This window comes from Ambystoma mexicanum, chromosome 2q, assembly GCF_040938575.1.
Source record: "Ambystoma mexicanum isolate Mex_15411 chromosome 2q, UKY_AmexF1_1, whole genome shotgun sequence".
NCBI classification, from domain to species: domain Eukaryota; kingdom Metazoa; phylum Chordata; class Amphibia; order Caudata; family Ambystomatidae; genus Ambystoma; species Ambystoma mexicanum.
In genome coordinates, this window is record NC_090924.1 from 1,186,801,340 (window position 1) to 1,186,826,995 (window position 25,656).

The 25,656-nt window shown below is 41.8% G+C and overlaps 1 protein-coding gene across 1 annotated transcript in view; it reads left to right on the forward strand.

Moving 5' to 3' along the window:
• Window positions 1-25,656, forward strand: part of MALRD1 (MAM and LDL receptor class A domain containing 1) — a 3,359,462-nt gene that overhangs the window by 3,076,233 nt on the left and 257,573 nt on the right. The window lies entirely within an intron of this gene.

The following is a 25,656-nucleotide window of genomic DNA, read 5'->3' on the forward strand; positions in this document are numbered from 1 at the left end:
TGCCTGCTAGAAATCCCTGTGGGGATGGAAGACCTCAACCCCTGAACTTTGTAGGAACCCTGCTGCAACAAGAGATAGGGGCTGGCCGCCTCTCACAGGGATTTGTGGTGGAGAGAGCTCATAGAAAATAGAAAGGATCATGAACATCCAGGACAGTGAAATCATATTGCGCTACTCACGAGAAGGGGGTGAAATATGAAGGGACAATGCCAAAATTGCTATATATCCGGATTATACCCCAGCAGTGCAAAGAGCAAGAAATTCATTTATTCCAATTAAGGCCAGGTGCGGCAGCTGAACCTTAAGTACATGCTGATGTACCCATCCAGACTCAAAGTGATATACAAGGGAGAGCTGTTTCATGGAGACGCCGGCGGCGGCCAACATGTGGCTGGAGCACAACAACATGGGGGAGGGAGAGGGAGCTGTAACATAACTGGAACTATTGAGGCAAAATGGGGTGCCTCGGATGCCCATGGGTTGACACACAATTTTACAGTAACCAAGCCAATGACCTTACGAAGGGCGGGAGACCTGTCGGGCCATTCGGCTTGAGCCAGGTGGTACTCCCCCGCAAAAGGACTGGTGCCAACCTGTTGCTGACGCACCAGGGCAACTGCTGGGTGCAGTTGGTTAAATTTGTTGTGGTTTAAAATGTTTTGCAGTCTTCACTGTAAATGATGTTAAGGGCGAATGGGCACACAACAAGAAGGAGAAGAGGGGCAAGGGGTGTGTGGATGGTGAGGGAAGGCCGTACTGGAGAACACAAAGGACGGGGGAGGAGTGCAATTAGGTTTCGCGAAGGGGTGATGGCGGCTGACATAAAAGTGCTGACGTGGAATGTCAGAGGGATGGGCACCTATCAGCACAGGAACAGGATTATATCCTTCCTGAGTAGAAAGAAAGTCTCCATTGCATTGCTACAAGAAACTCACCTCACTACTGAAAGCAATGACAATGGGCCTCATTACACGGTAGGCGGTGAGCCATGGCGCTATTAGCGCCATGGCTCATGCCGGTAAAATACCGGCACCGCCTTGGCAGAAAGGGGATTCACCGCCCCATCCCAAGGTTGGAGGGGCGGTAAATCCCCCTTCCGCCATTGCCCTTCCCCATTCCCATTTCTGCCCCATAGGGCTCAATGGGAATGGGGAAGGCGCTAATTACGGCACCGCAATTTAGCGGTGCCGTAATTAGCTCCGAGGTCTCTTAGCGGGTTGGTATTTAACGCCTGCAAAAATCAGGCGTTAAAACTCCAACCCGCTAAGGGACAGGCGGCAGGGATTTACCGGTACCAGTATTTTACCGGTACCGGTAAATCCCTACCGCCAACCGTGTAATGAGGCCCAAAGTGTTGAAAACTGGGGGGGCAGGGCTTTGGTGCGACATACTGTAAATATGCGCAAGGCATATACACATGGATACATGGCACTGCCCCTTTCAGGCTACTAGCTAAGGAGGTGGATGCAGAGGGAAGATACCTAATACTTAGAGGGAGCATTGAACAGCTCGAGATTTGTATAGTTAATTCCTACTTGCCCAACTGCGGGACCTCTGCACACTTGACTAAATTGAGCGTGAAACTAGCTCCATACTGAGACTGCTTCTTCTTTTGGGGAGGAGACTTTAAATGTGTCCAAGACCCCTCCCTGGATAGGTCTAATCCACTGGCACATAGGGAAAAATTGACTGAGGTGATAGGGAACCTGGACTTGGCGGAGGTGAGGAGGGAGCTATACCCGGAGAGCAAGGAATTTGCTTTCTTTTCGTCACCCTATGATCTATACACCAGAATAGTCCATCTACTGATAGACAGAACACACCTACCCCAAGTAGACATGGCTTTTTATCTGGGCAGATCAATATCAGTCCATGCACCACTGCTTATGGAATGGAATATGCAGGGTCCTAGTCCATCCATACCGGTGTGGAATATGCCAACAGACTCTATGACAGATTGTGCCTTCAAGGAGGGGCTCTGCTGTAGAATTGTGGAGTATAGGGACAGTAATGTGAGGAGTATAAGGAGTTGGGACACTATTTGGGAGGTACTGAAAGTCATGGTTAGAGGGGAGGTAATTGCTAGCACTGGGGGAATTAGGAAAGCACTGAGGAGAGAACTGGAAGAGGGAGAGGGGAGGATTAAAAAGTTGGAGACCTACAGCCAGGAAACCAGAGAGAGGGAACGTGACCTAGCAGTGGCCAGGGAGGACTGCCACAATACCTGGGCCAGATTGGCTAAATTCGATTATGTCGAAAAAACTACTAGGACTCACTATGAGTGTGTTAAACCGAGCAGGCTCCTGTCGTGGTTGTGCAAAAAGGAAAACCCAAGACACTTGATCACAGCAATTAAAGACGAAACAGGCTTGGTGCACAACACAATCGTCAATCAATGATTCATTTAAAAATGTTTATTCCCAGCTGTACAGCTATGGCAAGCTAATACCCCAGCGGGACATACTGGATACGCTGGAGGAAATATGTTTGCATTCACTAGATACCACTCGACAGGAAATGGTAGACACACAGCTAACGATTAAGGACGTAAGCAATGAGATCACATCGCTAGCCACCTGCAAGTCCCCTGGGAGCGATGGGTTGCGCACTGAGTTCTAAAAGGCATACAGCCCAGAGCTAGGTCCGGTTCTGCGTGAAGTTTTTAAGGAGCATATGAAACAGGGTTGCTACCAAGGAACATGAGGGAGACACTAGTGGTACCCCTACCTAAACCCGGGAAACACACGGATGCGTGCTGCTCATAAAGGCCGCTGGCAATGTTGAACTATGAAATTAAAATATTGATGACCATACTGGCTAAGCGGCTGTCGAAGACCCTGGTGCACGAGGACCAGAAAGGTTTATAACCAGGTCAGAGCACAGCAATTAATCTGCGAAGGCTGCAACATATGATTGCACAAACGCCAGATTCACAGGAAAAATATGCAGTGATCTCCCTGGATGCTATAAAAACATTCACTTCTAAATATTGGGACTGGTTGATTGCTGCCTTGAGACAATTCGGGTTGGGCGAGCACTTCATCAGGTGAATTAAACTTCTCTATGAGGCACCAGTGGCTACGATGAAAACGGGGCGAGCAGTGTCAGCACTGTGGGACATCCAGAGGGGCACGAGACAGGGCTGGCCTCTGTCGCCAATGCTCTATATCTTGGGTATAGAGCCGATAGCCACATACATTAGGAAGCAATTCTTTGATGCAGGCATCAGTGTCAGGGGAGTAGATCATGTTATCGCTGTATATCCAGACAACGTACTGCTATACCTAAGGGACCCACACCTCAATGTACCAGTGATCTTGGAGGTGCTGCAGAACTTTGCACGAGTATCAGGGATTTCCTTCAGCACTGAGAAATCATGTATACTCCCGCTGGCGGTGCTGGCAGAAAAAAAGGAGGAGGATCTCCCGAGGGTTGGGCTACGGTGGAAGTTGCATTTGTTTAGATACTTAGGGGTAAATGTCTGCACACACCTGAACAGATGTACGGGGGCAACACAGTATTAGCGGTGCATGGGCTCAGGAAGTCCATTAAGTTTACGTGCAAATTACCACTATCAGTCATGGATAGGGTGGCCGTGGTTAAAGTGATAGTCCTACCAAGATTCCTTTACTTCTTCCACAATGTACATTACTACATACCGTCCTCTTTTGTCCGGCTGTTGGAAAAGTTACTGCAGGAATTCCTGTGGGGTACTGCCATACATAGGCTTTCTCTGAACACACTCATGTTACCATACGAGGCGGCGGGGTCCAATTGCCGGATTTGGAGAGGCACTATTTGCTAGCACAACTTAGCTTCATGGCCAAGTGGCTTGCAGATAAAACCACCTCGGAAACAAGGCTTCTTAAACTAATAGTGCCTGCACACCTGAAAGAAATGCTCTAGGTCTCGCAGTGATGCTTCAGGGAGGCTCCAATGATTGTACAGCTGGCAGAAGGGTATGGGGCAGGGCCCTAAAACAGATGGGATGGGGACGCCCTTACTCACCTGATACCCCGATCACCGCTGATGTCTGTGTAGTTAAGGCAGACCTAGCAAAGGCAAGGCAATGGGAAAGTTATGGCATTACACTGGGGGGGGGCACATTTGAAGAGGGAGTCCTTAGGGATTTTGAATCCATGGGGGCGAAAGAAGGACTACCCAGTGGCCAGTTCCTTTGGTACCGGAAGATTAGGGAGACAGCGAAGGGCAAATGGAAGGAATGTCCAGGAGTACCATAGGCAGAACCAATGCTAACGCTGCTCCTCAACTTGGGTGATGGGTGGAAACCAGTGTCTAGACTCTATAGCCAACTCGCAATGGTGCAGAAAAGGGTAAGGGGCCCACAATCTGTCAGATGGCACAGGGAACTGGAACATTGGACGGAGGCTGAAACTACGGTATGGGGTGACAGAGTCTCCAAAGCAGGAGGAGGTGTGAACCCTGAATATTAGGCCTGGAAGGCATTGACCTTGAACATGTTTCACCCATTGGATGAAAAGCCTCCATGAATTAACTGAGCTCACTCTCGGGTTGAAAAGAACTAATTAATAGTTTAGCCATTCGAGAAAGGGCGTTCCGGACTGCCATCTTCTGACCCCCTGGGTCCCCGGTGACAACTTACACCCCGGGGCTTCCCTGGAGACAGAGTTATGTATCCTCATGAGCAGACTTGGAAGTGAAGACAGTTCATTCGTTAATCTACAGTTGTTCGTTGTTGTTAATTTGTTTTGGATTCACAAATAACAATGATGGTAAATTGAGTAGCATCATTATTGTACATTAAAAATGCCAATAAAAACATTTTAAAATAAAATGGGATTGAGAAAAAGTAATTTTCCAAGTCAACCAATGTGAAATATGGTGCCTCAACAGGGATACTATATAAGATTGTTGCAGGATTAGGAACCAAAGGGAACTCGGCCTCTATAAACTGATTAATCGGGCGTAAATCCAGAATTAAACGGGCCTGTTGCCCATAATGAAGCTGGCACCTTTGCCATATCTTCATCGAAAATCTTCGGACGTTTTAATGCTAGCAACATTTTTCGAGGAACCTCGTGTTTAATTGCTCTTACCCAATAAGTAATACTCATTTCAAATCCTACTTCGTCATCTGACTGATGGTCTCTAAATACATCTTTGTCAGTGACTTCAGCCAATCTATAATCTTCCCTAATGGCAATCACTGCGCATCATAGTCTTCCTTCCTAATGAGTTCCATCAAGCAAAGCCATTTCAAAATGCGTCCTCCCTCTTCATCCATAGGTATCTTTGAAACCTCTGGTTCAAGCGGTACTCTTCTTATGGCCATGTGTCCCGTTAATGCCATAATAAATTCATTCACATTTAAATAATGCATTCCTGGCGTTGAACATACTATGCTTCCTTAGTAAATGAAATTGTCATGTTCAATTTTGTCATTAAATCTCAACCTAATATATTAACAGACGTCTGTCTTGAATATAATAATGGTACAGACATGTTACGTTCTATAGAGACTGGCAGTTTTTTAGTAAAAGAAGCTCTACTTGTAGCTCCTGTGAAACCTTGAGGATTCATGGCATTTCAGGATAATGTCAATTTTCCCTCTCATGTAGCCCCCGTGTCTACAAAAAAAGAAAAGATGTGCCTCGTACATTGATGTCAACCCTTGGTTCCTCTTGAGGATTGGGTATCACTGATAGTATCGAACATATCAAGTCTCCCAGTGAGCTGTCATATTGTGGGTATATGCTTATTCCAATACCTGTGAAAGGATTTCCTCCTTTGACAGTGACACCCCTATCCTAGGCGTCATTAATTGTCCTGTGCTTGTGCCCTGCTGTATCTGCATGGGTGAATGCTCTGACTGCCCTTGTGGCGGATTCATTGCTGTCTGCTTTGTTTGTAAACCATGCTGCATTCTCGGCGCTTGTGTTTGCTGAACCGTCTGATTTTGGGCAAACCCATCTCCATTGTGTTGAGTGTATGCAGGCGGGTATGTAGTCCCCCCTCTTGAGAATTGCCCATTTTGCATGAACTCTTGACTTCTACACATGCGTGCAAGGTGTCCTGACATACTGCATGTCCAACCTACAGAAGGTCTCCTAATTTGCCCTTCCTGCATGCCTTGACTATCATTCTGCGTGTTTTGAAACCCACCCTAGTTATTCTGGAAATGTCCCTGATTATTCTGGAAGCCTCTACCTCGGAAGCCTCCTCTTTCCCATGGCATAAATCCATTATTACGTTGATTGAACTGCCTTTGGTTATCACCTGTGGCAAGCCTGCCGTTTACTGTGAACTCAACCCTTCACCGCTATTCAACATTGCCTATTCCATGGCATATTCTAACAGTTTTTTCTGCAGTCATTTCACTTCTTCACCTTTCCTAGCATCATCTTTCTTTCTATTCTTCTCCTGTAACAGTCTGCAATAATGCACAATGGTCAGCTGAATTTCTGACCATGGCTTTGTTTCCATGCCCATTAATTTTTTGAGCTGCTTTTGTACTGGTTCTGGCAGCCATTGGCATAATACATGATAAAAACAGGTATAGATTTCCCCCAAGGCTCACAAGTTTCCAAAGACAACTGCTCTTGGAAATTTTGAATGTACACAAGAGGATCATCCCTTTCCTGCATAATTTTTGTCATTATAGCTCCCGTATCTATCGCGTCTGGATACAGCTCTCTGAGCACTTTACAGACTGCAGCTCTACAGTTATTAAATGATGCTCCATTGTGTGCCGTGTTCTGCATAGTGACACTCCAATAGCCTGCTCTTGACCAAACATTGTCTCCTCTCTCCCTAGGGATAGCGGCTAGAAGACCTTTAATGTCTCCAATAGCTAACATGTTTCCACCTGTCATTTTCTTTTAACTCATGTATCCATTTACCAGCACCAGAAGTTAAACTCAGGAGTTTACACCTTAAATTATCTTTATCCATCTGTGGCCATGGTATATATTGTGGCCTGGCTCCTCCTTTCTCTAACAAAGGAAACTGTGATATCCCAAATTCACACTCATCTCCCATCATATGTTGTTTATAGCAGGGACAAGGGTTCTGCACCGCCTTCTTTCTGGCAGCGATCTTAACCTGCTCACAGTCCCCCCTCTCACTATGGTATCGCCCTTTAGGTCGATCTAATCACAGCCAATATTCTAACACCCATGATTTGGGTGGATCTAGATCGGACCATCTCACTTCTTTGTCTGCTGGAGAATATCCCTCAGGACCACATGCATTACCTCCTCCTCCCCACGGAAGGTTTCTCTGTCTTCGCCTGACATATCCTGTCCCCAACTTGTGTGACTTCCTTCCTCTTCATCTCTATTCAGGGCTAATCTGTCCAAAGACAAATCTTTAGGCTCAGAACTACACAAGCCTCTGTCTCTGTCATATAACTGTGTACTCTTGAGTCAATCGTTTTTACCCTTTCCTTTAGATTCCTGCTTAGTCCTCATATCATGATAGACTTTATCGTTTGCTTCTGAATGCTTCTAGAGTCAACCTCATACTCTAGATTTGCTCCAGACAGACCTGACATTGGTTCATGTGCAGGGAACAATTCTTCTATGTCCTCCCATGCTACTACTGGATTAAAATCCATTGATTCCTTTTCTACACGCTCAATGTCACGCGCTCTCTGTCTTCTCTTTCATTCTATCTCATTATCAAGCTCTCTTAGCTTCCTTGCTTCTTCTCTCACCCTTTCTTCTTCCTTTCTTTTCATATCTCTTCTCTCATTTGCCCTTCGTATTTCTTCATCTCTACGTCTTTGTATCCTTGTAGCCCTTATTTATTTTGGTTCTTCTTGTTCCTCTCTCTTTCTTTCTAGCCTTTCTCGTTCTCCGATTGCCCTCTGTCTGTTATCATATTTCCTCTGTTCTTCTGCCCTTACCTGCTTTTTCAGTTGTTCATCTTGATACAACTGTTCTCCTCTTTGTTTATCCTTCCTTCTTGCCCCATCTTCTTTCAATCATTCTCTGTCCCTATCATTTTTGTCCTGTTCGCCTCAATCTTCCTTTTGCCCAACTTCCTTAATGCTCTTACCATCAAGTTTTAGCAAAATCTGGCCACCCATCCGTTCGCTCTGTAAGAGAGCTACCTCCTCAGTCTTATCTTTTTCTCCCTTCCACCTCTTTATTTCCCTTCCTTTATCACGGGATGCATTTGGTCAGTCACTTCTCTCCTTATCTCTTCTCTCTTTGTCCCTCAGGACTTTAGAGACTTTAGAGAGCACATCTTTTTCAATAATTTTCTCTGCACCCTTGTTGCTGCTATGCGCGGGCGACTCAAACACCGGATTGCTGTACTCTGCCGGTGCCTTGAGTTCTCTTGATGGGTACACTCCATCATCTTTTAAAATATCGCCTTTTACTTCAGGCGCAGCAGGGGGAAGCAGAAGGCTCCTCACCACCCTCTTTGCCTATGTTAAGTATCCAGTCTTCAGGAGGTGGCGCTTCTCTTTCCTCCTGGTAGATTTTCCAGAGCTCTAAGACTGCTAGCCTTTTGTCTAACTTTTTTCCTGTGTGTGCTGCGTGCAAGTATGTCGTCATGGGTTGCAAAACCGCCTTTGAAAGTGATTCCCCCTTGTGGCCATGGCATGAACAGCTTGTCTGCCGTGCCCTTAACCCTTTCTGCACTGTACTGTTTAAGCTTAGGTGCTTGTTTCGGAAAGTGCTTGCATAGATTTATAAGTGGAGTAACATCCTCCATTTTGACTCATCACTATTGACTGTCAATACTCATCTTTACACTTTGTACTTTTTCAAATATACGTTTTCAGAAAAATTATACAATATGAGCTTGCACCAATCATCGCACCTGCAAACCCTTTGTATCACCTTTTACTCCAATCTATCTATTCACTAAACACCAACAATTCAATTTCAACAAAGAATTATTAACTCTTAAATCTCTTGTCTTGTCTAATATTTCTTAACCACATAGATATCTATACAATACATAAAACACACAAACAAACTGAAATACTTGACCGGCCACATATATCTCAGTCTGCAATCCTTTGACTTAACCCTGGCCCTAAAAAGACCCCGATTGGGATGTGAATTGTTCTCTTTAGACAAGTCTTTAAATGAGTCCGTAGCCTACGTCATCTGCTAATGGGACTCTAGATACGACTGCTTCTGTTACGTGCTATGATGCAGGACACTGGGCTTACTCTACTGTGACGTTCCTCATCTCACAGTTTCTTAATTGCTTGGCTCCTCTCCTCAAGTCAGTAACTTAACAACTCAACGCTCATTGTCTCGAGTTCTCTTTTACCCCAACCTCCCTCCATTACTTGTTTCCCATTATCACTTTCTTTACTCATTGCCCTTTTACAATTTTGCCATCTCACTCGGGATCAATTCCTCTTTAACAGCCGATTCAACCTTCCGTCTGTTCAGCTTCCTGTAGAAGCCTAGAGGGGATGTCGTACAAACCGAGTGACCCATCTCAACTACGCTTGCAAGCCTTAGTTTAAAAACTATTTCCGCTCTCTACAGGGAGCTTCATGCCCTTTCAGCTGAATGGCAGAGGACATTCGATATTGCCAGGACCCCAAAAGCTTACTTAGGTCACTGACTCTTTAACCATCATCTCTGCAATCTCTGCAACCACATGAACATGGACAGCCAACCCAGCTCTTTAAGATGAGGTTGCAATACTTTGACATGAATGGGTATGAAGAAGTTACTCAAACATCAATATTCAAAACAACTCAGGAAGTTGGCAAAGTTGACAGTTTTATTTTCAATTATCTAAAACAGGGAGTACAATGGACATTAACGGATGTCGCATAGCATGGTATCTTAATGCTTTAATCATAAAACATCATATTTATAGTAAAAACTTGTCATTGATGATGTTAACCTATGTATTCACTAACGCCATCCTACTTGGCAAACTACAAAAACCTAGTGGCAAATGCGATAGGCTTAGAGGTATCATCTAGGGATACGTTCCATACTAGTCTAGAAAGTGATAGGCTCCTTAACCTTACTAAGCCCATCCTTCAAACAAGTCACTATGAAGGTCACTGAATACATGACATCGTATTGGTTATAGAAACTATTTGGGCTCTTAATTACGCGCCCCCTACAATTGTTTGGCACTCTTACATCTATCAGTATTATTCCACCCACGTTAGCAGCATGCAGGCTGGACTTCCAGGTGCTGCTGAGCTGCTCATAACAATAGCTTCCCTCCAATTAGCGTATCATCTATCATCACCTCAGTAGTTTGCACATCAATTAAGGCTTTGAACTTTGCCTTGGAAATGTTCTTTGCTCTGGAGAATACAGGGGAGTAGAGGCACGCTCTGCCTCTCTGCGTAGGTGTGGTTTGTCATGTTTGTCCAAGTTCATTCCTTCACGTTTCTGAAGACCACAAAATTGAGCTCTGGAGCATTTAAAATAAAATACTAATATTTAATGAAACTCTCACATCTTCCTTGTTTTTGTCCATGCCTTCTAAACAGGAGTTTCATTCTTTCACACGATTGTAACTAATGTCTGCTCATCCCAGTCCGATAAGACTTTGGCTTCTTGGGGCTAAACCAGCCCAGCCTTCTTTCTTTCTGAGATTCACTTCTGTAATTTCGTTGTTCTTCAGTGCGACACACTGGAAAAGGCCTTCCTTTTTTTTGTCCAGTTCTGCTATAACAAATTGTGGAAACATTAATTCTTTACTTACTCCTATATATGTATACATTGGTGCATGCCGCAATCTATTCACTATATATTTAGCCTCAAAAATACTTCGTCTGTTTGCGTTTCTTTGCATCTGTACACATATAAAATGACTTGATATCTTCAATGTTTCTGTTGCATAAGTTTCTTCATCTCGACCCCGAGATGTCACTTATCTTCGATACTTTCTTGATGCCTTATAGAATATCTTCACTCTCTCATCTCTGCATCTCTTCCAAGTACATTAGTCTGGCTTTGTGTGACGTCACCAATCTGCTCTTTCATTTATTGGCCCTGCTTCTTCTGGAATTTCATTCAAATGAAAATTATACTGTCTTGTATGCAAGTATGGCTTTCTTAATGGGAATCTTGCGTCCAGGAATCTCCTCGATATTGGCACTTTCACTGGTACCGCACATGTCTCAAACTCTGGTTCCCAACATATATGCAATGTGGGCGAGAGGGTTGAGGTGGGGGAATTTGGCTCCTTCTCTACAGTACTGCACTGAGCAATTACAAGACCTTTGAATAATGAACAAACTAAAAGTCATTTGTAAGTGATTTCAACCCGTCACTTCACCTAAGTCAATGCCTAGCATGTGATGCACAGCTGAAACCCTTAATTAATTATTTGTGTCTATGAGTTCTTTTATTTCTGAACAATGTACCACTTATATCACGCCCCTCTCTTTTAATCCCCCCCCCCCGGTCACACTGAACCAGGAATCAGGCTGGTTTGCAAAGTTACAAATATTTATTTTATAGATTTTACAATATAATTTCGCAATATATATATCACACTATTTTAATGAGTATACAATGATCATCAATGGGGTGATGTCACATCAACAATCTCTTTAATCACAAGGAGCAATGGTGGGTGGTGGGGAAAAAAATGCAGCACAGAAAGAATACTTTTGTGGGTTTGTTCAATCAAATGGCAGTGTGATTTCTATTTCCCCCTGCACACCCCTCAATCCCCCCAATATGCAATATAATATTACATGGACGCGATAGCTATGGTTAAGTTGGAGTTTCCATAGGAAGAGCATTTTTTGGGTGGCTTATAACTTCGCTCCCTCTGGACGAATCCTCACCAAACTTTGCAAAAAAAGTATATGGCCCACTCTGAATTATTTTGCGGACGGACTTCCCTGTTTGCTCCGCGGACAGTGCCCTGATTGGCCGAGCGGCTTGAGCGATGTCCGCGGACATCCGACGTGTTCACTTATTGGACGGCGTGGGGCGTGGAGCGCGTCAGATTTTTGGTGGCACCCGCAATCTTGCGTTCGAGGACGACCGCGGACCGCAAGGTGAAACATGGTTTAAAAATTGTATTTAGTGGAGTGTGCTGGTGTGTAAGAGTGTTTGAGGAGGGTGGGGGAGTATGAGATAGGTGCAATGTTGTATTTTTTTTATGTGCTATACACTTTTGTTGTGTTTGATTTGTTTGCGGACAACACGGCTATTCTGAAATGTTCGTAAATAAACAGAATGGAGTTGGTGTCAATTTGAAAGAGTTCTAAGAAGACGTGTGGGGTCCTGGAATGTTCGCAGGGGGTATCCTAAAGGCGTTGTCTGTATTGTTTGTTGTCAAGCTGAAAGTGTTCTAAGAACACTCGCGGTGTCCTGAAATGTACGTACATAAAGAAAATGGGGGTGTCCTGATGACGATGTCCGTATCATCCTCTGGCAAGTTGAATGTGTTCTAGGAACTTCCTTGTGTCCGCGGACATTCAAATGGTTGAAATGCTTGAATCTATGGGTGTGATATGCTGCGGTGGTTGGCCATGCACCGAAGACTCTATGCCCTGGCCACAACCACTGCAGCATATCACACTCATATGCCATGCACCCAAGAGTCTATGCCCTGGCCACAAGCACCGCAGCATATCACACTCATAGTGGCTTATAACCTTGGGACAAAAACAAATTTATAAGGAACAATGTTATAAGCAAGTATGGGTGTGATATGCTGCAGCATTTGTTTGCTCTTATTTGGATATTTCTAAAGTTTGGGACAGTAAGATACCAATTGGCGCATTCTAACTGTCTATTTTTTGCTCTATTTGAGTGGTATTAATTTATCTGATTAGTTGTTGTAGCATCTTTGGGCAATTAGATAGCTTTTGGAATATTGTGACAGTTTATATTTTTTTACTACAAGTGTACTTAAGGTTTAAGTACAGTTTAGTTATCAAATTCTGGTTGTAAGAACATTAAATAAGCGTTTGTAAGATTTGCTGGTAATCTCTGCTTTAAAGTAACGGTACTATCATTACATTCAAACCATCCACATTTTTTTTTTATATATGCCCTGAGTTGGTTGTGGCTCCTGCGTGGTAGATTATACCTATTGTTGTGAAGGTTTTCCCACCAAGTGATATTTGACCATGTGTGAATCCAGTCAGCTTGCAGTTCTTTTTGGTACCATCTGCATTGTAACGTAGAAGCATTAGTATTACGTATTTACTATGTGTTTGTATCACTAATGTGGAGCGATTATCTGAATTGCAGATCGAACATAATCTACCGTGGTTTGCATTTTGTACAAGTTGCTGAAATGGAACGGATTCACAATTAGGTATTGATATATACACAAAGCGCTCATTGGGGATTTGTTCTTGTGTCACATTGTTGCAGAGAGTGCATGTATGTTTCCACATGTATGAAATCTGGAATATTTCATTTATAGGAATGTTTTTTGTTTTCCAGTATTAATAGTAAGAACATTAGAAATTCTTGTGGATCTTCCTGTGAGTTTATAGTGAACTTCACCATTCCAGCAGAGTAGTCCAATTGTTGTTTTATTCCATAAACACTATACGTGTTGTCAGGATTATTTGCTGCATTTCTGTGAAGTACTAACATTTGCAAACACAATGGGTCTGTACTGTGTAAGTAAATGTTCTCAACAATTGATGGTAATTGAAATAGAATATTCATTGCTACATTTGCGTAGCAACTTACACCAACTATATTTGAGAGTTTAAATGGACCAGGTAGTTCTGTATCTGATTGCTTTTTTGGAGTGTGTCTCCCTTCTTTGAAGAAGTACCTGGTTTACTTTCCCTAATTGATTCTCTTTTGCTTGTGGCACTTGATGAAGTATTACTTTCTTTTACTGTCTTTGGAGGATTTGCCGTGACACCCTGTTGCTTTTCTGTTTGATTTATTTTTCTTTTATAATGTTTTACTTTTTGTGGAACAGAATATGTGTTTAGATGGGCAGTGTATAGTGAACGAAGTCTATTGTATTCTAAAATGTAAGGAATATCAGCGTTTATTTTACTTGCATCGAAGTTGATTAGAAATAGACCCTCAAGTGTACGTAAGCGTGATAGTGCTACGTAGCTCATGCCTTCTTTAAAGACTGTTTTACCAATGTCTATCATTGCTTTGTCTAGGGTAAGACCTTGTGATTTATGAATGGTGACTGCGTATGCAAGAGTTAGAGAAAATTGTTCTCTGCGTACATACATGTCTTTGAAGAGAAGGAATCGAGAAGGAATCGAGCTTTTGAGCGTCCTATTCTTTTTACTTCTGAAAGTTTGTCAAAGAGAATATTGACAACCTGAATTTTGTTGTCACGTGGGTATGTTTGAAAGCCAACAACTGTACCCAGTGCTCCATTAACTAGTCCTTGGTCCACATCAAGGTTACGTTTCAGCATTACTCTGCAATTTAAGGATAATTTTAATATCTTTTCCAAGCCTGCTGTGTTTGAGATTGATTTTTCTAAACTATTTAGTCTTGTTGTGGCTTGGTCACACATGGGTAGTGCCATTCCATGTACACCTAGTTTGTCTCTGGCGCTAATTTCCATTATTGGTTGCATTTCTTTACTTAACATTATTTCATTGAATTTGAAACAGCTTGCAAGAGTTGGCATTAAGGCCATAAATTGACATTTTTGTGGGCTAATTGTTCCATAACATCTGTAGCACATGCATTATCACCATAAAGTGCATGAATGTGCCGGGTTTTCAATATTGCTTCTGCTTCTTTAGAAAGTACACCAACTCTGATACTTTTTAAGATGTTGGCATACGTGAGATCTGCAGATTGGCGCATGTTTTCTGTTAATTCTCTGTATTGGAAAGGTTGACATTTCCAATGCTGCCAACAGTTTTACGGCAGAGTTTTGTGTCCTAATGTTTTAAAAATAGGCTCACCTTTTACTGGTGTCAATTGAAGAAGATCTCCGAAAACAATAATGTGTTTTCCTGCAAAGAGCTCTTCATAGTTTGTTTTAAGTACTTCTTGTAATCTGAGGTGAATCAAAGCCAACATTAGGTTGGACACCATGCTCACTTCATCTATTAATAGCATTTTCATTTGTTTCAATGTGTAGTTCCATTGCAGCTTCTGTAGAAAGTTTGTAATAATCTAATTTGTTTTGGTGTTCTACTTGCAGGAGTAATAATCGGTGTAAAGTGACACCACCTATGTTGTAGGCAGCTACAACTGTGGGGGCAGTGACAACAGCTGACAGTTTGTTGTTTGTCAATTGTTGAAGGAATTACTGATGATTTTGATTAGGAATGTTTTGCCATAACCAGCTTCACCACTGACATACAATAGTATAGGTTTGTAATTTTGACAGGTGCATTCTTTGTTTTCATGTTGTACACCATGTGCAATTTATTCTGTTACTTCTTGAAAAATGCCACGTTGCTCATTGTTTAGCTTTGATTGTAGTATAGTTAAGTCTTCTTTTTCTTCATACTGACAGATGGTGTTTTCTACTTCTATCATAGCTAATTCTGCCTCATTTGTTATTAGTTGGTCTCCCAGTGGTTCTTGGCTTCCTGTGACAGAAGGTTGACTACTGTCAGGAGTGTCCTTATCTAGTTGGGCCTGGAGTTCTTCTTCGTGTTGCTGTTCATTGTGGAACATTGTTTTGAACTGTGACAAGTTTACATCAGTTATACTGCTTTCATTTGCTTTGAAAGTGTCTTCATATGAGTCATATTTATTTAGTATTTCTTCTTCTTTACTCCATGGTTTAAAGAGTTGTAGCAGGGACATGTAATATACTTCTTTATGTTGAGGAGTCTTTAATGACAATTTGTTATGATTAATTAAATTTGGTTTGGTGAGTTTTACTAAGCTGCCTTCACAGTTTGTGACTTTGTTATTACGGTTTTGTTCATCAGGTTTTATATTATTTTTGTATGTGTAGTTTTGGGCTATGTGGTATAGACTCATGGTTTCCAAAGTGGTACTCATGTTTGGGTAGTATGTGTCCAATAAATTGTTTTTTAAAAAGTCTTGGCTGTTGGGATCATGTTTGGCTATTGTTTCTATATCTTCGTATGATTTTAGAACTCTTTTTCTAGATTTAGCCATACTATATTTGCAGATTTACCATACAATGCAGTACCAGTTAATCGATCAGCTGCTTCATAGGATCCACATTCTCTATGGGACAGCATTTTTATGCCCAAGCTGTATAATTTCTGAGACACTGGCCCTCATTACAACCCCGGCGCTAAACCATGGCGCTATTAGCACCATGGTTGGTGCCGGTGTTGTAACAAATCCGCCATGGTGGAATGGGGAAATACCACCCCATTCCAAGGTTCGCGGGGCGGTAATTCCCCATGCCGCCATGGCCCTTCCCATTCCCATTTTTGCCCCATAGGGCTCAATGGAACTGGGGAAGGCACTAAATATGGCACCGTAAATTACGGTGCCGTAATTAGCTCCTAGGTCCCTTTGCTGGTTGGTTTTTTAACACCTGCTAAAAGCAGGCGTTAAAGTGCCACCCGCAAAGGGACCTCATAATCAGGCGTTAAGGGTTTAACGGCATCGACACCTTTTATGGCGCCGTTAACCCCTTAACGCCTGGGTTGTAATGAGGCCCACTGTTTTATCTGATGACAGGTAATTCCAGAGGTCTTGGAGCTCTGTCTTTTCTGATTTGGTTAAGTATGCTGTGACATATTGTGCAACTGTAGTAGAATTGTCTGCATTGTACTGCACATCTATGTTTGCATTCCATAAGTGGGCAATGATTGCATTGTAATCAATGATATATTTTTCTTCTTCTTTTCTTTTTATGCAATATGTATTTTTAGGTGACTTACCTTTAACACTATGGGCCTCATTACACGGATGGCGGTGGACCAAGGTGCTATTAGCACCTTGGTCCATGCCGGTAAAATACTGGCACCGCCTTGGTGGAAAGGGGAATTACCGCACTATTCCAAAGTTGGTGGGACGGTAATTCCCCCTTTGCCCCATTGCCCTTCCCCATTCCCATTTTTGCCCCATAGGGCTCTATGGGGAAGGCGCTAATTACGGTGCCGCAAATTGCGCTACTGTAATTAGCTCCCTGGTCCCTTTGCGGGTTGGTTTTTAATGCCTGCAAAAAGCAGTCGTTAAATTCCCCAACCCGCAAAGGGACCTCGTAGTAAGGCAGTAAGGATTTACCAGTACCCGTAAAATACCGGTGCCGGTAAAACCTTACCGCCTACCGTGTAATGAGGCCCTATGTCTAACTGAAGACATGAGGTTGTTCACTTGACCTGTATTTGTAGTCTAGGGAAAACAAATCAGAATTTGGTGTAGTATTTCCTTTGTTTTTGTATTTGCGACGAAAATATTTGCCACATTTGTGTTTTTGGAATTGTAAAATTTTTGCATGAAGATCACTATTTGAGGATTCTGATGGAATTTTACAAGTGACATATTTTTCAATAAACTGTAAAACAGTGGCATCACTGTCTTGACCAAATTTAGGAGCATCTTTAATCCATAAAAACATGTGGACATGTGGTGCTCCTCTGGCTTGGTATTCTTTTCTCCAAAAGAAGTGTTGCCCTTCTCCAAGGGGAGAAACAGTTTTGTTACAAATAAAATGTAGCATAGCAATGAAGCGATGGTGAAAATATCTTGAAACATTAACAGGATCCTGTGAACAAAGTTCTCCAGGTGTTAGTATATCCATGTTTGTTTTGTTTTTGTTTGATATGTGTAGGAAAGCATGTAAATCTTCCCATGCATATTTCTGCAAACTTAATGTAACAAACCAAGTGGGTGGGACAAGGTTTCTGATCATACAACGTACATCTCCATGACGTCGAAACCAGTACTCTTTAGTACCACATATATTTGCTAATAGATTTGTAAGATTTGCTTGTAAAACCTCATCTTTTTGTTGAACTTTTTGTTATAATTGTGTAGCTGTCATATTTTGAAAGTGTGATCCTGATTTTCATATGTGTGCAACTCCGTAACATGAAGTTGCTAGTTCACTTTCAAAGAGTAGGTGGAATATGTATTCCACATTTTGTTGAAATCTGGGATCTTCAGAATACATTCGTAATGAGCAATATTCTGATGCTGATATTTGAATAGGTCTATCATCGTATCTTCCTCCTTTGCCAGTAGGAAAGAGTAGAGGAAAAGCACGTGCTTCTATACTTTTTTCCCATATGCTAATTGGTGATCCTTTTGTTTGACGCATTTGGTACGTTTCCAGCGCATCTTCTATGGTGTCATTAGAGTGCAATGGATGAATTGTATAATGGTCTAAAGTGTTTGATATTGTTGCAGGATCTAGTAGCTTAAATTGACCAGCTTCTTGTGTCTCTTGAATTATTTCAGTTGTATCTTTCCAGTTTTCTTCAATATTAATTTCTTTGTTATATTCATTATTCTCTTTAAGATATTGCAGGGCTTTTCTAACTTTATGTAAATCTACCAGTTGTTGCCAATTATTTTTGTCTTTTGTAGGCACTCCATGTGCCAAGATAATTAAAGATTGCTGCATTGGACGTTGCACTCCTATAGTGTGCACATTTTCTTTTAGATCTAATGGTAATTACACTACTTTTCCACGAATACCTTTTACTAATTCAGAGGGAGGTAATTTGGCAGTTTTTGGTTGAAGGCGTATTATTGCTTGAAATGAGTGCACTGTTTGAATTATGATGCTCTCATATAAATTAAGTTGTTGAAGGGGTTTTGGTAGTGGATATAATTCCAAGTTATTTGTGATAGCACGTGAAGGAGTTTGGTTTTTGTCAAGTTTTGTAGTGCAGTAACTGCAAAGTATTATGGGGTCAGTTATTTCGTATTTGTTTTCTGCTATAAGGTAGAGAGCTAATTCAAACCATTCAGAATCTTCAATGTCTTCTATTTTGTATGATAGGTCTACAGTTTTTGTGTTATTTTTATAAAAAGTTCTGCGGCAACATACACACACATGGTTTGGTACTTCAGCCGAAGTACTTTCAAATTTTAGTATTACTTTTTTGTATGTGTGTAGTGAAAGGTTGCCATGTGCAGATTTCTTCCGAAGTTGGTTTACAGCTAATTCATCTTGTAAGTGGGTTTCACTTCCAAAATATTTTGTCTGGATATAGTCGATTTCTTCTAGTAGGTCTTTTGCTGTACCATGCAGAAGAATGTTATTTAAATTGGCTAGTGCTAAAGCAGGACTTTTAGCATAGTACAGTTTATAAACTAGATTTCTTATACTTGCATGATGTGTTGATATCCTTTTGATATCATGGAAGGGTGTTTTGCAAGTAGGTCCTGTAATGCAGGCCAATGAATGTCCTTGTAGTCCTGTGTACTTGCGTACTGGACAATCATCCATATTTTGCAGTAGTTTAATTTTGATTTTGTCTTTGCTTTTCACATATTGATTGAGGAATTGGCGTAAAGACTTGAACATTTTTTTGGGAATGTTACACATTGACGTGCATGGCCATTTGTACACTAGATGTTCTGATTCAGTTGAATGGAGGGGTAAATCTACGCTTTCAGGGCATATTTTTGTAAGGAGTACTTCTTCTTGTTCCATTATGGTATTATTAACTTTTTCATAACCTCGACCACTGCTATGTATGGCAATTGTATTTGTTTGCTTTTGTTTGTAGGCTTCTTCATTAAAGTATGGTTCTGTGCTTGTAGTGTGACTCCATTCACCTACTCAGATATTTGAGAAATTATTTCTTTTGACATTTCGTTTATTGAGAAGTCTTTTTTCTGTAATTTAGTTATTAGTTTTGTTAGTGGTTTCATTCTGTTTAACACTAAAATTTTGAGAAGAAGTGCACTGTCTATCAAAGATTACTTTCCTACACGGTTTGAAGTGTTGAACCTGGTTTCTCTCCTGGTTTTATAAGATTTTGAAGGACTTTGTGACGGAACATTTTGGCTAAAATACTTTTCTTGGTATGCTTACTTTGTACTATATCAAGATTTATAGAAGAAGTTTTATTTGTAGTGATAGTTGATTTTCTGTTCATTGTTTTTTGGGTTGTTTTACTTTTTGATAGAGGAGGCAAAGTTTTTGTACTAGAAACTTCTTCTGTTTCACTACATGACTTTATTAGCTGTTGTGTTTCAACTTTTTTTTACAAATTCTGCTATAGATGGATGTTTATGTTGGAGACTTTTCTTTTCATTTGATCTACTTCTGCGTTTCTTTCTACGGAGTTGCTTTTTGGTAGGCATGCTTTAGGGTCTGTTGTAAAAAAATACAGAAGGTATGGGTTGGGGTGTTCTGCAATGCATGTGTGTTGTGTGCATGAGTGTTTGAGTGAGATGATAAAGACGTGTGTAATGGTGTGTGATTGTGCATTGGGAAGTACAACTACTAGGGATGGGTATTCTTGAATTAATGTGTTAATAAACTGGGGTTCAGATGACAGAAAAAAGTAAGCTAGTGGTGTGGAGAAGTATAAATATTATATCTAAAGCTATACAATTAAAACAGTTGTTTCTTCTACAACATCTAAATTCTAGTGGCCGAGTTGGGTAATTTGGGTGGCGAAAAATAGGAATTTGTGGCCCATTCTGCCAGTAAATCACTGTTTTAGACGGGAGGATTTTTGATCAGAATGGTGCAGAATCTCTATTTTTAGGCACAGAAGTAGCATGAATTAACATTAGAGTGTTTTTGAGTAATAATTCAAGTATTATGGTAACAATCTACTTACTTTTTTTCTAAAATGAGCAGTTTGCTTCTTAGTTGTTCTTTGTAATTCAAATTCGGCTGCTTATTTTCAGGTGAATGGTCTTCACTGCAATTGTAAAAGAAAGAAATTAGTAATTCGTTTTGTATATAGCACTGTTTTTAATTTAGACGTAGATTTCTTAAATTGAAATGCTCAGCGCCTTCCTCAAAACCATTAAAACTATCTTATGACTAACTGTAGGAAAGAAAATATCTTTACTATGGCTTGTCAAAATCATAATGTACCACTGTATACCACTATTCCTGTAACTAAGCTTTTCCACGTAATAGTGAGTCCATGTGATAGCCTGCTTTTCCACGTAAGAGGGAGTTAATGTCATAGCCTGCTTGTCCTATATAAATATAAGTCATTATATAAATGTGTTTGTACAAATATTATTCTTTGAGATTTGATGATAGAGTGTGCATGTAATTTTGTTTGATCATATGTAGTCTATATATTTTATTTCAAAAATGTTAGATTAACATTATTTGCGTGTGTGTTTGTGTACGAAGAAATTAAACGGTATGAAGGTTTGAAAGTCACAGTTCATTTTAGGAGAATGAAAAAATGATCGTAGATTCATTTTACAGATTATACAAGGTAAAAGTCGGTTAGGAAATGTGTTCATGTACTGTATAGAAAATATGCATACCTATAGCTTGTGTTCATGCATATGGATATGGACGAAGCTGCAAGTAGAAATCTTGGAGACTTGTCTAGTATTTTTCGTAGATCGTGCTTGTCAATGGTATGAGACTTGTAGTCCGAGAGATTCACCGTACATTTGCAGTGCTGATCTATGATGATGCAGTTACATGTAGAGGTCTTGGATTTGATTGGTGGGTGGTCATGTGATTTCTTAGCTACATCCAATGAGGGAATGGCACAGAGAGTGGAAATGGTAGAAGGGCTGTCCATGTTACGATATGTTTGCGGACATGGCGATAGTTCTAGGACACCGCATATTACATCCAGGAAATTTGGGGTGGGGAGGCATGCAAATGAGATTGAATGTAGCAAGGGGTTGGTCAGTAAAATTTAGTGAGTTTGTTGTGCTAGGAGAGGTTTTCTCAGATATTCTTTTTGCTGAGAGAAGAAGAGATAGCTATGGCAGAGTGTTTTAAAAAACAGATTGTGTGGATTTTGGGAGACTCGTGCATACATTGGTTGAAGGTGCATGCAGAAAGCTGTGGAGTATCTATAGATCTTGGATTCCCACATGTGGAAGTGCACTGGCATGGAGTGCGTGGAATGAAGTGGCTGGACTTGCTACCTCTATGTGCAACTTTGAAGATAGAGGAACATCCAGACATAATTGTAATTCAGTGTGGTGGGAACAGTTTAGGACATGTGTCTGGAATTTCTTTGCAATTTGCAATGAAAGAAGGACTTCAGAAGATCATGGGCATGTTTCCAAACTCCAAAGTAATTTTTTCACGGATTGCGCAGAGACAAATGTGGCTTTGTTCTTTCTCATGTGGTCCACAAATGGAGAAAGCAAGGCGTAATGTCAATAAGGCTGTTTGTGCCTTCCTAAGAGATTTTGGCATGTCCTCTTTTCACAATGAAAATATTACATACATACATTTTTCGCAGAGATGGAGTCCATTTTACCTATGCTGGCAATCAGATTTTTCTGAGAAATGTACAAAATGCATTGCGACCTTTTTTATAAATGCAGCAATAAATGCAGCATGCAAGTATTTATAATTTTTGACATACAAACACCTCCCAAAGGCTCTTTTCAGAGCCACCACTTCCTCCCCGAGAAAAATGCAATGGTTACAATAGGGTAGCATCCCATTTTTCTTTATGTTCGCAAACTGTCCGTGGACTTTCAAGAAAAAGAAAGGGCCCTGCGTTATTTATCTTTACTTCTGTTTTTAACTGTGAAAGGCGGCTCTGAAAAGAGTCTCATTTTTTTTTTATTTTTGTTATTTTGTATTTTTTTTTGGTTTTTTACACACGACACACTAGGAGAGGAGGGGAAAGGGGGGTAAATGGGGGGACACCAACGAAAGGGATAAGAAAGGGCGAGCTGAGAGAGGAAGATGTAGGGTGGGTTTTATTTGGGTAGTGAGCAGGTCTTCTCGTGCTCTGAGACAATAGTCTCAAAAGCACTGCAAAGTCACTCCCCCCTGCAGAGTACTGTGTCACAGTACATACATACAACTGTGACCCTCGAAAGGGAAGGGTCATCAGAATTCTGTATGGCCTGTGAGGTAGCTTGAGGAAGACGCTGTCCCAGAGAGGTCTTCCTTGTGGTGACAGGATCAGAAACGGAGGATGAAGTAGAGGCAATCAACCTACTACGCTACTACGCTCTTCGCAAGGTACAACCTTGCAAAACGCCCCAGTGTAAAATGAGTTCAGGTGTCGCTTCATGGTCGTAGTCCCAAAGCTATACGAACCATGCCTCCCGCGACTGAGTACCAATTTGCACTCATTGCAGGTGACACGGTTCGCACGAGCCTTAGGACCATTCCCATGAATGTTAAACAACCGCCACACCCAAGAATCACGCCAAGGGTGGGTAGTAGGGTTTTCCTCTACCTCATTCTTGTCATCCTCTTCTTCCTCCTCTGTATCCTCACTCCTGTTCCCCTCTTCAGGCCCTTGGGAAGGTGGTGGTGGTGGAGGGAGTGGGGGTGGTGCTGAGGCAGATACAGCACCAGGTGGCCGCAGTGGAGCCACAGAAGCCAGGTTGCAGCAAAAATCTCTGTGCTCTGTAGAATAGCCAGAAACACAATGAGAATTGCGTGCCGTCCCCAATATAGATCGAACACCAAAATGGTTCAAAAAGTCACAAAAACTATGTGGAAATTTAGGATTAGTATGTGGGATTTTTGGTATGTTGAATTTTCAATGAGAAATACTGTGGATTACTTGGAAAAGTACTTTTAAAGTGTTCGGGGACACAAACAGTGTCCGCATTCAGAACACAGGATCAGCATGGGCGCGGTCACATGATTGTTTCATGAGCATGTTCGCTAAGGTAGCAGCCGTCCGCAGGACACCCAATGTACGGACATTGTTTTGCGCATGCATGCTGATGTTCTACGGACAGTGTTCGGGTCCTGAACTAATTAAAAGTGCATCACACGTAAAACAAACAGTTACAAACAGCCGTTTGCTCTTAGCACAGTTAAATTTACTTGTGCACAATACGGACAGACATATCGTCTCAAGCACACCTCCATTTTCATTTATTTACGAACAATTCAGGACACCAGGAGTGTTCTTAGAACATTATCAACTTGCATGAGAACATTACGGACAGATATAGTGTCCTCAGGACACTTACATTTTCGTTTATTTACAAACATTTCCGAACAACCGCGCTGTCCGTGGTCACCTCAATTGGTTTTACCACAAAGAAGTGAAAGTAATTACAACACAATATAAAAATGTAACTTTATTTAATATATATAAACAATTTATGACTGAGAAGGTGGGGCATAAACGGAAACAAAAACAGGAGAATTAGGGTTTTCAATGTAAGTGGGATCAGGTGAAGAAGGGATGGAAATCTCATCAAAACGTTGTGGTCCATGGAGAGAGTTTGGGGTTAAACGAATGGGATATGGTGAGGGGGGACAAGTACAGATGGGACTATGGTATGTTGTTGGTGGTTTTAAGTGATCTTCCACAAAGTTCTTTAAATCCGTAATATTTGCCATAAGTTGGTCCATTTTGTGGGTAATGTGTTCAAGAGTGTTATACACCGCTTCTCTTTCTTTAGAAGTTGCAATTTTTGTTGGGTCTGTAAAAAAATAAAAATGTATATGTTGAATGTATGCAAAATAATATTTATTAATTGGTTTATATAGTAAAGTATGTACCATTAGGTGGACTATCTTCTAACATTTCGTCTCGTGGGAAATGCTCCTCTAGCCAGTCCAGAGTACTACACATTTCTGTGAGAAAACAAAAAAGTAATATGTTTTTTATTTCTAATACAGAAAGTTTATAAATATATGAGTAAAATGAAGTGCACTTACTATTTCTGTTAAGATATGTAATCTGTAGTCTATACGTCTGGTCTTCCTGTTAGTTTGGAGTGTCTGTGAGGTAATTATCTTGGAAGCCACTTTATCTTCTTTTGCTATATTCCATTTTAGAACATATTGGGCCTCATTGCGAGTCATGCCGGTAAGTACTGGTACTTTCCGGCAAGGCGGAAAGTACGACACCATGCTGGTTTAAGTGCGAAAATTTCGGCCCATTCTGAGTTCTCGGACACGTGCTTTCCGCCATGCCAGAAAAGTACCGAGCGGCCTGCCGCAAAACCCCCCGAAAAACCCCTACCGGCATGCAGCGACACGTAAAGTACAACAACGCCCTGTAAGCAGTAGCGTTAGTGCATAACGGTGACCGTAATTTACTGAGACCGCAAATTACGGTCACCGAAAAAAAAGGAACCGGAAATTACGACATCGCACAGGAACGGGAAGGAGAGCTCTGGCCATCTTTAAAAACACAATCCATTGCCATCCGCAGCCGCCAGCACCCTTGTGAGGAAACTAAAGTTGGAAACCGGACCAGGCACCGCTCAACACGCCAAAAGCAACAAAAAGGGCGGCGGATCGCATTCGCAAGCAGAGATTCTGCCCCGATGAACTCCAGGCCATGGTCGACTTCCTGGCAGAGCCTGCCGATGTCGTCTTCAGCAGCGACATGCGGAGGGAGTCGACCTTCCGCAAGAAGAACATTTGGGCGGAACTGGCACAGAGGGCAAGCCCTGTTGGCAACACCCCCCGCACCCTCAGGGACTGCCGCAAGCGGTGGGATGACCTGCGGGTGCGGGGCCTCCTCTCCAGCAACCGCAGCCAGGCCCTGCAGACGGGAGGTGGCCCAAGTACCACAGTCCAACCTGAGCCGTGGGAGGAGACCTGTGCCGAGCTCATTGGCACTGAATCCATTGAGGGCGTGGGGACCATGGAGTGCGGGGGAACGACTTCTGCAGAAGGAGCTGAGTGTTGACAGTGTAC